Source organism: Rhinoderma darwinii, chromosome 1 (assembly GCF_050947455.1).
Source record: "Rhinoderma darwinii isolate aRhiDar2 chromosome 1, aRhiDar2.hap1, whole genome shotgun sequence".
Lineage (NCBI taxonomy): Eukaryota > Metazoa > Chordata > Amphibia > Anura > Rhinodermatidae > Rhinoderma > Rhinoderma darwinii.
The window spans coordinates 623,834,419-623,845,849 of record NC_134687.1 but is presented as its reverse complement, the minus strand read 5'-3'; the positions used below and the strand labels follow the sequence as shown (position 1 = coordinate 623,845,849).

Genomic DNA, 11,431 nt, shown 5'->3' with positions numbered 1-11,431 from the left:
CTCCAGGAAGAACTTTTGTACGTCTGGCAGTCAGAGGAAGAATTCTTCGCTGGGGTCACAGCTCCAAGCTGGCAGGTCACGCGGGGACTCGTAAGACCCAAGACCTAATCGCCCGTCAGTTCTGGTGGCCCACGCTGCCCAAAGACATCAGGGACCTCGTCTCCTCATGCATGGTATGCGCAGCTAATAAAGTTGCCCACTCCAGACCAGCTGGCCTTCTCCAACCAATGCCTGTGCCCGAATCCCCCTGGCAGCATGTTGCAATGGACTTTGTCACGGGTCTCCCTCTCTCTGCGGGTTGCAGTGTGATCTGGGTGTTGGTGGATCAATTCTCTAAAATGGCTCATTTTGTTCCCCTGACTGGCCTGCCTTCTGCTGCTCGACTGGCTGACCTCTTCATACAACACATCTTCCGCCTGCACGGCTTGCCCCTGCATATTGTTCGTATCGAGGGGTCCAGTTCACTTCAAAGTTTTGGAGAGCACGCTGCGGTCTCCTTGGTGTAAAGTTGGACTTCTCTTCGGCCTATCATCCCCAGTCCAATGGGCAAGTCGAGAGGATTAACCAAATTATGGAAAACTATCTGCGGCACTTTGTTTCCAGACGACATGATGACTGTGTGCAGCTGCTCCCGTGGGCAGAATTCTCCTATAATAACCATACTAGTGAGTCCACCACCTCCAGCCCGTTCTTCATAGTCTACAGCCAACATCCTCGAATACCTCTTCCTGTCTCTACTATGTCCCAGGTGCCTGAAGCTGACTCGACCGTCAGGGACTTTCTGCAAATATGGCAACAGACCCGAACTTCTATTCTGCTGGCGGTGGATCGCATGAAGAGAAAAGCAGATACTAGAAGACGGGATCCTCCTCAGTTTCTTCCAGGTACAAGAGTCTGGTTGCCCTCAAAGAATATCTGGCTGAGCATGCCGTCCTGCAAATTTGCTCCCAGGTTCCTCAGACTCTTCGAGATCCTGCTACAAATTAACCCGGTGTCGTACAAGCTGCGGCTGCCTCCTACACTCAAGATCCCTAACTCCTTCCATGTCTCCTTGCTGAAGCCCGTGGTCCTGAACCACTACTCTAGGACTCCTAGTTCCGCAGTGGCTCCTGGCGGTTCGTCAGGGACTTTTGAGGTAAGGGAGATTCTAGCCACCAAGAAGTTGCGAGGAAGGACATTCTATTTGGTGGATTGGAGGGGATTCGGCCCAGAAGAGAGGTATTGGGAGCCAGAGGAGAACATCGATGCACCTGTCCTCATAAGGAAGTTTCTCTTCCGGTCCCAAGAAGAGGGGGCGTAAGAGGGGGGATACTGTAACGTCTATGGCCGAGGTCTATCGTTCTAACTGTGGTTCTCTAAGTTTGATCTACGGGGGGCGTATAACCTTATCCGCATCAAAGAGGGGGATGAGTGGAAGACTGCGTTTAACACGCCCGAAGGTCATTTCGAATACCTCGTCATGCCCTTTGGGTTGTGTAATGCTCCGGCGGTCTTCCAGAATTTCATAAATGAGATTTTGAGAGATTACCTGGGGATATTTCTTGTAGTGTACCTTGATGACATACTGGTGTTTTCCAAGGACTGGTCCTCCCACATTGAGCATGTCATGAAGGTGCTCCAGGTCCTTCGGGAAAACAAACTGTTTGCTAAAACTGAAAAATGTGTGTTTGTGGTACAGGAGATACCATTTTTGGGTCAAATCCTCACTCCTCATGAATTCCGCATGGACCCTGCCAAGGTTCAGGCTGTGGCTGAATGGGTCCAACCTGCCTCCCTGAAGGCGTTACAGTGTTTTTTGGGGTTCGCTAATTATTACAGGAGATTTATTGCTAACTTCTCGGTCATCGCTAAGCCTCTTACGGAAATCACTCGCAAAGGTGCTGATCTCCTCCACTGGCCTCCTGAGGCTGTCCAGGCTTTTGAGGTCCTTAAGAAGTGCTTTATCTCGGCCCCGGTGCTGGTTCAGCCCAATTAAATGGAGCCATTCATCGTGGAAGTTGACGCATCCGAGGTGGGAGTGGGGGCTGTCTTGTCCCAGGGTACCAGGTCCCTCACCCATCTCCGCCCCTGTGCCTACTTCTCCAGGAAGTTTTCGCCCACTGAGAGTAAGTATGATATTGGCAACCGCAAACTCTTAACCATTAAATGGGCATTTGAAGAGTGGCACCACTTCCTGGAGGGGGCTAGGCACCAGTTAACGGTCCTTACCGACCACAAGAATCTGGTTTTCCTAGAATCTGCCCGGAGGCTAAACCCGAGACAAGCTCGATGGGCGCTATTTTTTACCAGATTCAACTTTTTGGTTACCTATAGGGCTGGGTCTAAAAATATTAAGGCCGATGCACTGTCGTGTAGCTTCATGGCCAGCCCTCCTTCGGAGGAAGATCCTGCTTGTATTTTGCCTCCCGGTATAATCATTTCTTCTATTGATTCTGATTTAGTCTCTGAAATTGCGGCTGATCAAGGTTCAGCTCCCGGGAACCTTCCTGAGGACAAGCTGTTTGTTCCCCTGCTATACCGGCTAAGGGTACTTAGGGAAAATCATGACTCCGCACTATCTGGTCATCCAGGCATCCTGGGTACCAAACACCTCATTGCCAGAAACTATTGGTGGCCTGGGTTGCCTAAAGACGTTAAGGCCTACATCGCCGCTTGTGAGGTTTGTGCTAGGTCCAAGACTCCCAGGTCCCGACCAGCGGGCTTACTACGTTTGTTGCCCATTCCCCAGAGACCTTGGACACATATCTCCATGGATTTTATCACCGTTTTGCCTTCATCCCAAGGCAAGTCGGTGGTGTGGGTGGTAGTAGACCGCTTCAGTAAGATGTGCCACTTTGTGCCCCTCAAGAAACTACCCAATGCCAAGACGTTAGCTACCTTGTTTGTCAAACACATCCTGCGTCTCCATGGGGTCCCTGTCAATATTGTTTCGGACAGAGGGGTACAATTTGTTTCTTTGTTTTGGAGAGCCTTCTGTAAAAAGTTGGAGATTGATCTGTCCTTCTCCTCTGCCTTCCATCCTGAAACCAATGGCCAAACTGAGAGGACTAATCAATCTCTAGAACAATATTTAAGGTGTTTTATCTCTGACTGTCAATATGATTGGGTCTCATTCATTCCCCTCGCCGAATTTTCCCTTAATAACCGGGTCAGTAACTCGTCAGGGGTCTCCCCCTTTTTCTGTAATTTTGGGTTTAATCCACGGTTCTCCTCCGTTTCACCTGGTAGTTCCAACAATCCCGAGGTAGAGGTCGTTCATCGGGAACTGTGCACAACCTGGGCCCAGGTTCAGAAGAACCTAGAGGCGTCCCAGAGCGTACAAAAAACTCAGGCTGATAGAAAACGTTCTGCTAACCCCTTGTTTATGGTCGGGGATCTGGTGTGGTTATCGTCTAGGAACTTGCGCCTTAAGGTCCCGTCCAAGAAGTTTGCTCCCCGGTTTATTGGGCCGTATAAGGTCATTGAAGTCCTCAATCCTGTCTCCTTCCGGCTGGAGTTACCCCCATCTTTTCGTATACACGACGTGTTTCATGCCTCCCTCCTTAAACGCTGCTCCCCGTCCTTGGCTCCCTCGAGGAAACCTCCTGTTCCCGTTCTCACCCCTGAGGGGGTGGAATTCGAGGTGGCCAAGATTGTGGACAGCAAAATGGTCCAATGCTCCCTGCAGTACCTGGTCCATTGGAGAGGATACGGGCCTGAGGAGAGGACTTGGGTACCCGCCCGGGATGTTCACGCTGGGGTATTAGTCAGGAAGTTCCACCTTCGTTTCCCCAGTAAACCAGGTCCACTTAGAAAGGGTCCGGTGGCCCCTCATAAAAGGGGGGGTACTGTAAAGGATCTGCCAGGCACAGCTTCGGGCTTAACTCCCATAGGTAATCAGTCTGCACCTGAATCTACGTCTCTGAGACTGACTCCATCGTCCACCACTCAGGATGGCAGGCTTAGGAGTGGGAGAGCCTATCGCAGCCTGGCCAGACGGAGCTAGCTCCCGCCCTCTGTCTATTTATACCTGCCTTTCCTGTTCCTCCTTTGCTTGTGATTCTTTTCGTGTGGTTTCCTGGCCCAGCTACAGCTCCTAACTATTTGATCCTGCTCCATACTGACCCTGGCTTACTGACTACTCTCCTGCTCTATGTTTGGTACCTCGTGCTCTCCTGGTTTGACTTGGCTCGTTCACCACTCTGGTTGCTCATGGTGTTTCCATGGGCAACTGCCCCTTTCCCTTTGCTTTGTGTTCCCTTGTATGTTTGTCTCGTGCACTTACTGAGCGTAGGGACCGCCGCCCAGTTGTACCCCGTCGCCTAGGGCGGGTCGTTGCAAGTAGGCAGGGACAGAGTGGCGGCTAGATTAGGGCTCACTTGTTCGTTTCCCTACCCCCGTCGTTACAAAGTGTATGGTGCTATTATAATTAGAGGTACAGCATATGGTGCTATTGTATTTAAGTATATTTAAGTGTCTGGCACCATGATAACTTTATATTTGTTTATAGGTGCAGAAATGTTTGAACAATGAGAAGCTGAAGACATCTGAGTTGCAAACTGCAGAAATGGGCTGTGGCTCGTAGAAGTCATCATAGAGGTATTGACCGGATGGAGAAAAAAAGAGAAAAATAACAACTAGAATCTGAGATCATCACTGGTGAGTCACTTAATGTAAAATTTTATTCTGCTTCTAATCAGTACTGTAGTCACTGTATGATCTTCAGCGAGATGATGGGTGGTATGATTATTTTTTCTGTGAAACAGCAACTCCCAGCATATCCTTATCATTGTTTGGGCCATGCTGGGAGCTGTATACAATTTAGTGCAAACCTATACTGAAGGGGTTGCACTAAATTGAGCTGTATTCATGCTGGTGTTGTATTTATGTACTGAGCTTGGTTCTGGTGTTGTATATATGTACTGAGCTTGGTTTTGGCAATGTATATATGTACTGAGCTTGGTTCTGGTGTTGTATATATACACTGATCTTGTTTCTGGAGCTGTATATATGTACTGATCTTGTTTCTGGAGCTGTTTATATGTACTGAGCTTTGTTCTGGTGTTGCATATATGTACTGAGCTTTGTTCTGGTGCTGCATATATGTAATTAGCTTGGTTCTGGTGTTGTATATATGTAATGAGCTTGTTCTGGTGCTGCATATAGAACCATATTGCTTGTAAAATATACAGATGGCTTTATGCTCGAGTTACATAAAAAAAATGTGGGGAAAAAATGGCACCTCATTGATTGTTAGGCAAAACAAACATGGCGAGGGGGAAGGCAATGTCGGGAAAAAGGTTTGGGGGGGTGCCCAACTGAATCTTTGCCCCGGGTGCTGGAGAACCTAGCTACGCCTCTGCCCTTGGACACAACATGTGACTGGACTCCTGTGTGCAGGGTTTTCAGGTTGTAGATGTTCTCAGTCGTTGCAGAGCAATTGCTGCTGAGAGTTGGGGGCATCCGGTTGAATCGGACTAGGTCAACATTTGCAAACAGTCTTGATTAAAAATCCATATAGAGCTCCTATGAAGACCTATGTGTCTCCATGGTAACAGACTACAAACAAACCCTGTGTAGTCCTGATAAAATACTTCCTTCTATCTGTATGGCTTGTCTACATGGACTGCTGAGTTGTAGCTTAGTCTCATTTAAATGAATAGGACTGAGATGCAGTACCAGGTTCAGCCACACCAGTATACACGGAGCTGTGCCTATGTAAACTAAGAAGGGAATGCTCGCTGGAAAGCAGCAACCCCTACATCCTGCTGATTGGTGGTGGGTTTTGCACTGGACTTCCATAGACCAAACATTGTTCCTAAGGACAAGTAATCAATACTTGACTCCAGGGAAAACTGCTGCTTAAACACACAATCCCAGAACGTCTGTCATGCCAATGATCATAAACTACAAGCAATAAAGCCAGCAGACACACATACAGTATACTGAGGCTAGAGATCTGGTTCAGGCATGCGAGAGTGTGTTAATACCATACCTAAGATCGAATATACTTATATATAGTGAGTAGCGCCATTCCGCCAATAAAATATAACATATTGTAAGGCATTTTATAGACCAAGTGGTACGAATCTGTATTGTGGCCCCAAGTCAATTAAACTTTAGGGCTATCAATCTGTCCAATTAGAAAGCACAAGCGATTGTGAATCCATTTCACCAGCTTTGGTGCAAAGGAAAGTGACCACAGGTGCAATGGAGAGGCATCAGCATAACAACCTCCAAAAAGGGAACGGCTTTGCAGGATGTGGCCACAGACAAATCCTTGCTCCTTATACCTCCTGACTGATTCTTCTTTAGTTTTTCATTTTGCTGGTGTCCTTGTCACTACTGGTAGCATGAGGCAGTACCGGCAGCCTATTCAGGTTTCCCAGGTAGTTCAGCTTTCTTGTGTCTCCCAGCATAGTCTCAAGAGCATGGAGCAGATACCAGGACATGGACCATTAGACAAGGAGAGCCGGACAGGGCCATAGAAGAGCATCAACCCATCAGCTGGATCGGCATCTGCTCCTTTGTGCAAGGAGGAGAACTGCGAGAGCTCTACAAAATGACCTCAAACGGGTTACTGGTGCGCATGTCTCTTGCCAAACTGTCATAAATAGACTCCATGAGGGTGGCATGAGGGAATGATGACCTGTAGTAGGACCTGTGCTCACAGCCCAGCACCGTGCCGCTCGACTGACAGTCACCATAGAACACCAGAATTGGCAGGTCCGCCATTGGCGACCCATTCTCTTCACAGATTAAAGAAGGTTTATACTGAGCACATGTGAGAGACGTGAAAGAGTTTGGAGACGCCGTGGTGCCTGCAACATCATCCAGCATGACCGCTTTAGCAGTGGGTCCCCATTCTCTGACATGCATCTTAACCATCACAGTTCAGCAAAATGGCACTGTAAAATTTGGGCTAATTCAAATGTGTCATACATAAATTAGTGTTTCTTGCCGCATCAGGGGCAGGGCTTAAAGTGGTCATACATAATTCCAAAAACAGTGCCACACCCACACACAGGGTGTGTGTGGTATTGCAGCTCACTCCCATTCATTTCTATGGAGCTGTGCTGCAATACCAGACATAACCTGTTAACAAATGTAGCGCTATTTTTGGAATAAATTAGATTATGAGCCCTTTAAGGGACAGGGGTGATGTGATTGTATAATTTTAGTTTACAGAATTGAAGATTATGTTGCTGTTATATAAATCAGCTGTTATTGCAGGATGTGGCGGGAAAAGTTGTTCTTTGGTTGACAGAGGGGGGCCCATATTTGTAAGTAAATCCTCATTGAGGGGAAAGGGGTTGCCGTTATATTTTAATTTAGAAGTGCGAGAAACTCCTTGGAACACTAATGGCAGCCATATTGGTTCTTACCCAGCTTTCCCAAGAAGTTAAGAAATTACAAAATTGACTTTTAAAGAGAGCCTGATCGCTCTACTGACCTGTCTTTTTTTTTTTTTTTTAGTAAATACTTGTATTCCCATAAAATAACAAATCTGGAGCATTTTTCCTTACAAATATTGTTGTACCATTCCTCTGTTATTCCTCCTAGAAATGTATGAATAAATTAACAACTGGGTGTTACCAGTCCCCTTGTCAAGGTAGAGTGTCCCTACACAGTCTCACGCTGCCAGCACTTATTGGATATTATCAGTCTGTCTATCTAGGGACAGTCTGTCAATTTATTCATACATTTCTAAGAGGAATAACAGAGGAACGGTACAACACTCTACCAAAATATGCTCCAGAATTGTTACTTTACAAAGAATACAATTATTTCTTATAAAAGACATGTCACGAGAGGTGAGGACGGCGGAAGACGACGCAACCTTTTATATATTTATAGGTATTTTAGGAGGAATTGTATCACATCTGAAGCCGCTTCTTTCTACGTTTGTTGAAAAAATGTCAAAATGTTGCTAACATTGAGTAACATTGTGGTTGTCAGGCGCACTGCACCTCCCAAAATGCAATACATAGTGACACATCTGCATGCAAAAGCAGCACCTCCCTGAACCCTTTCACTCCGCAGGATGCAGCCACATGCCAGGCGATGTGTGCACTTTCCATAGGCTGCAGACTATTAATAGTTAAAAGTGGAGGAGTAGCCGGGCTAAGCAGCAGTCACATCATAGCACATTCCTGGGCTTAGTGGGCTGCCAGCATCTGATTAGAAGCATACAGTATCCAGGGGGCTGTGAGTGGCTGAGCTGAGCTGAGTCTACGCAGGAGGAGGAGGATTGAGCTAGTGTGAGCTGGGCAGACAGAGGAGGCTGCAAGGCTTCACACAACTGACAGCAAAAGGACAACATTCCCAATTCTCCCAGTGCCCGCAGTGACTGGTGAGTACGTTATTATACGTCTATTAATAGGCGCCGCGCTACGAAAATGGGAACCGGCAGTAGGACATCAATACCCCCCATAGATTACACAGCAATAACTCTGATGTCTGCCATGGGAGCTCAGGATCTATTCGCTTCGTGGTCGGTAGACGTAGACGTCATTTTTCCCCTCTGCGGTATATGTTGGCGCTATTTAAATAATTCATAATGACGATGGGTTGGGGTAACTGGAGTATAATCGTAATGAGCAGAGAGTACAATAAGGATTGGCAGACAACTCCCTTTCATTCCATCCTGTCCCATATCCCTCTGTCGGCTGCGCTAATATTTACGAAATCGCAAATTCTAAAATTGCGTCTAAAATAATCGTCCGCAAAATCGCCCCCCCCCTCCTTCTTTTTCTCCATGCTAATCCAGCTATCCAGGCATTCCTGAATAGTTCAAGGTCTAGGAGGTAAAATCAGGAAAAGGGGATTATGTTCTCCGCCGCACTTGACCGTATCATTTATTTGTGCCCAGTATTGCAGACACAGATCTGCACCATCACCACATCATCTGGAGGAAGGCAATGCCGTCTTTGTTTCGGCTCTGCAACGAAAAAAAAAATTTTTGCTGCGATTTCCATCCAAAATAGGCAGTGCAGATGTAGCAGAAGTGAAATTGTAAATGCAGTAGAGATGTGTTTGTCATTTAGGTGAAACTCCTCATCACTGTGATTTATTATACACTACTTAGCACTGAATGAACTGTTCAGCTCTGCTACATCTCTATGTCTGTTGCGGAATAAATAGGTTTCATCCTTATTTGCATGGAAATTATTTAGCGCGTTTGTTATGGTTGAGTCGGCACAGAATGTGTCATTTCTGTGGGATTTTTGTGGATCTCCTGTTTTATGGCATTCGTTGTAACGTTTGCAGTAGGAGTGCAGGTTTAGTGTGACAATAGTCGTACGCTGTCCTCTTCCCTGACAGCGGGGATGATCGGCGCAGGCTGCAGAATAATAATTCTGGTGATGTTTGCAGTATTGATCCTCGTCTCTTACCCATCGAATGAATGAAATGTTCTATATAAGACATGGCAGGGGAGCGGCACCACCGTGGAGACACTTTAAACTTCATTTTATCGGACAGCTGTCCCCCAAATTATATCTGTGAACAAAATGTATGTGTCCAAGTGGGAGTGATGCGGCCAAAATGGCTTGCGCAGCAGCGGGGGGTCGAATTCCCTATGGCTGCTCTCCTGACGCTACCTAAATCCTGACATCACCCAAGTCTCACTATTCACTTCTTTAAAAAAGAACTCCGAACTGAGCAGTGGGGATTTTGATTTCCCCGCAGCTGCCTTGTTCTGTCACCTTAAAGGGGTTCAATGGGACGTAAACCAAGGCCGATAGGATAGGTAGTCAATATTTGATTAGTGAGGGTGCAATTTCTGGGCAATGAAAGGGGCTCGGTGTCGCATCCCCTTCTTTTTTTTTTTAACACCGGCACTGCGGCTGGTCCATATGGGTAGCTATGCCTGGTACTGCAGCTCGTCCAAGTCAATCCCATTCAACCGGAGGAGGTCGGACTCTTAAGCATAGGCCATCAATGTTTAAGTCATAGAGTACCCCTTTAAAGTTTCATGCCATATTTCGGCTCCATACATCCTCCGAGTTCTATGGAGTTTTAATACAGCCCCCATATTAGTCTATAGGGTTTAGGTATCTTTGATATTACATAGCGGGATATAGTGTTTTTGTCTGTTGAATTGCTTCTAGGGGAGAATATCTACGTAGTGAAGTATGGCGGCATCGAATGGAGGGACTAAAGCTCTGTAGAAAGGAGCTGAAAGGATTCTTTTTGCCTCCATGTTTGTGCCATAGTCCTATATTTAGGGACAAGGACGGGATCGGAGGCTCCATCCATGGTGGACCCTTCGTTAGTCTATGGTTTAACCGATTTAGGAGACAATAGAGGAGACTCCACCGCTCCCAATCCTCAAATTGGCAATAAAAATTTCACCTAAAACTTGCTAATGTCCACCTAAAATCAAATAAAATCTATACCGTAGTTAAATAGTCCCAACTAATGGGGTTACAAGGGAAAAGAAACCGCAAATATCAGCGTATATTACTCATACCCCTACACGTATGTTGATAGTCTTTGATTCCAGATGTTCATTCGGGATTCCTTATGACCTCCGCTGATCATCCATTTGTCATTGGTAAGGTTTCAGTCAGATATCTTCCACCAGGACGGTGACGCATATGGCGTCCATATGGTCTTGCTACCTCTACTACCCGGTACGTCCTGCTGTGTGTGAACCCTGAGGAGGTCATTGTAAATTGTGATGGAAAAACGTTGGGAAGGAGTTATTAATAAGTGAGGTGGTGGTAGATGTTGGTTGGTAGGTTATAATAGCGTTCGTGGATGAACAGTTTTCTGTTGGGTCGCCCTTTTCGGGGGATAAGAGTAGCAGGATTCTTCTAGGGAATCCTACCACAACTGTTGTCCCCTACCCACCTCTAGACCGTAAAAGCAGCAGAGCATATCTGACCGAAACCTTACAAATGGCCGAGCAGCTGAGGACCTAAGCTACAAGTCAGTGATAGACCAAGCTAAAGCCATTGCCAGAGCACAGGGTAGGATGAGAGGCAATTCTGTGCCACCAATGCTGGTATGACCTCCAAGAACAGACGCTTTATGATAATATCACCAACCCCATCAGTGTTTAGTTGTGTTGTGGAGATTTTTCCATTACTTAGGTTCATTGCCTTGTAAATGCCCCATGAAACTTACTTGGGGACATGTTGCAAATATTATGGAGTAGACGTGGTGCGGAACTGTCTGAGCTGTACGTAGTAGAAATGTTTGTCTAGAGGGTGGAGTGCTTGCATTTTAAGAGGCAACATTTCATAAGTAATAACTGAGGCGAGCTCACACGTTTTAGGCTTTGAAATCAGTAGCACTAGAAACAGATTGACCCTCGATTCCTCTGTCTAAATAAATGGACACTGCCCCGTTACACCCAACATAGCAAAAAAAGCCACCCATCGTTTATGACGGACACAAACTATCCATTTGGGTCATTTATGTTCAGAACAGTTTCCTATTGTAC

At 46.4% G+C, this 11,431-nt stretch overlaps 1 protein-coding gene across 5 annotated transcripts in view; it reads left to right on the top strand.

The window, feature by feature from the left end:
• Window positions 1-8,081: 8,081 nt before the first annotated feature.
• DAB2 (DAB adaptor protein 2) overlaps window positions 8,082-11,431 on the top strand; it is a 115,502-nt gene continuing 112,152 nt past the window's right edge. For 2 of the 5 annotated variants that reach the window (XM_075842273.1, XM_075842265.1), the window contains exon 1: window positions 8,083-8,332. The gene's annotated coding sequence lies outside the window, so the exon portion shown is untranslated. Of the gene's footprint in view, window positions 8,333-11,431 lie in introns of all 5 variants that reach the window. The other 3 variants (XM_075842255.1, XM_075842280.1, XM_075842288.1) reach the window with 3 other exon arrangements.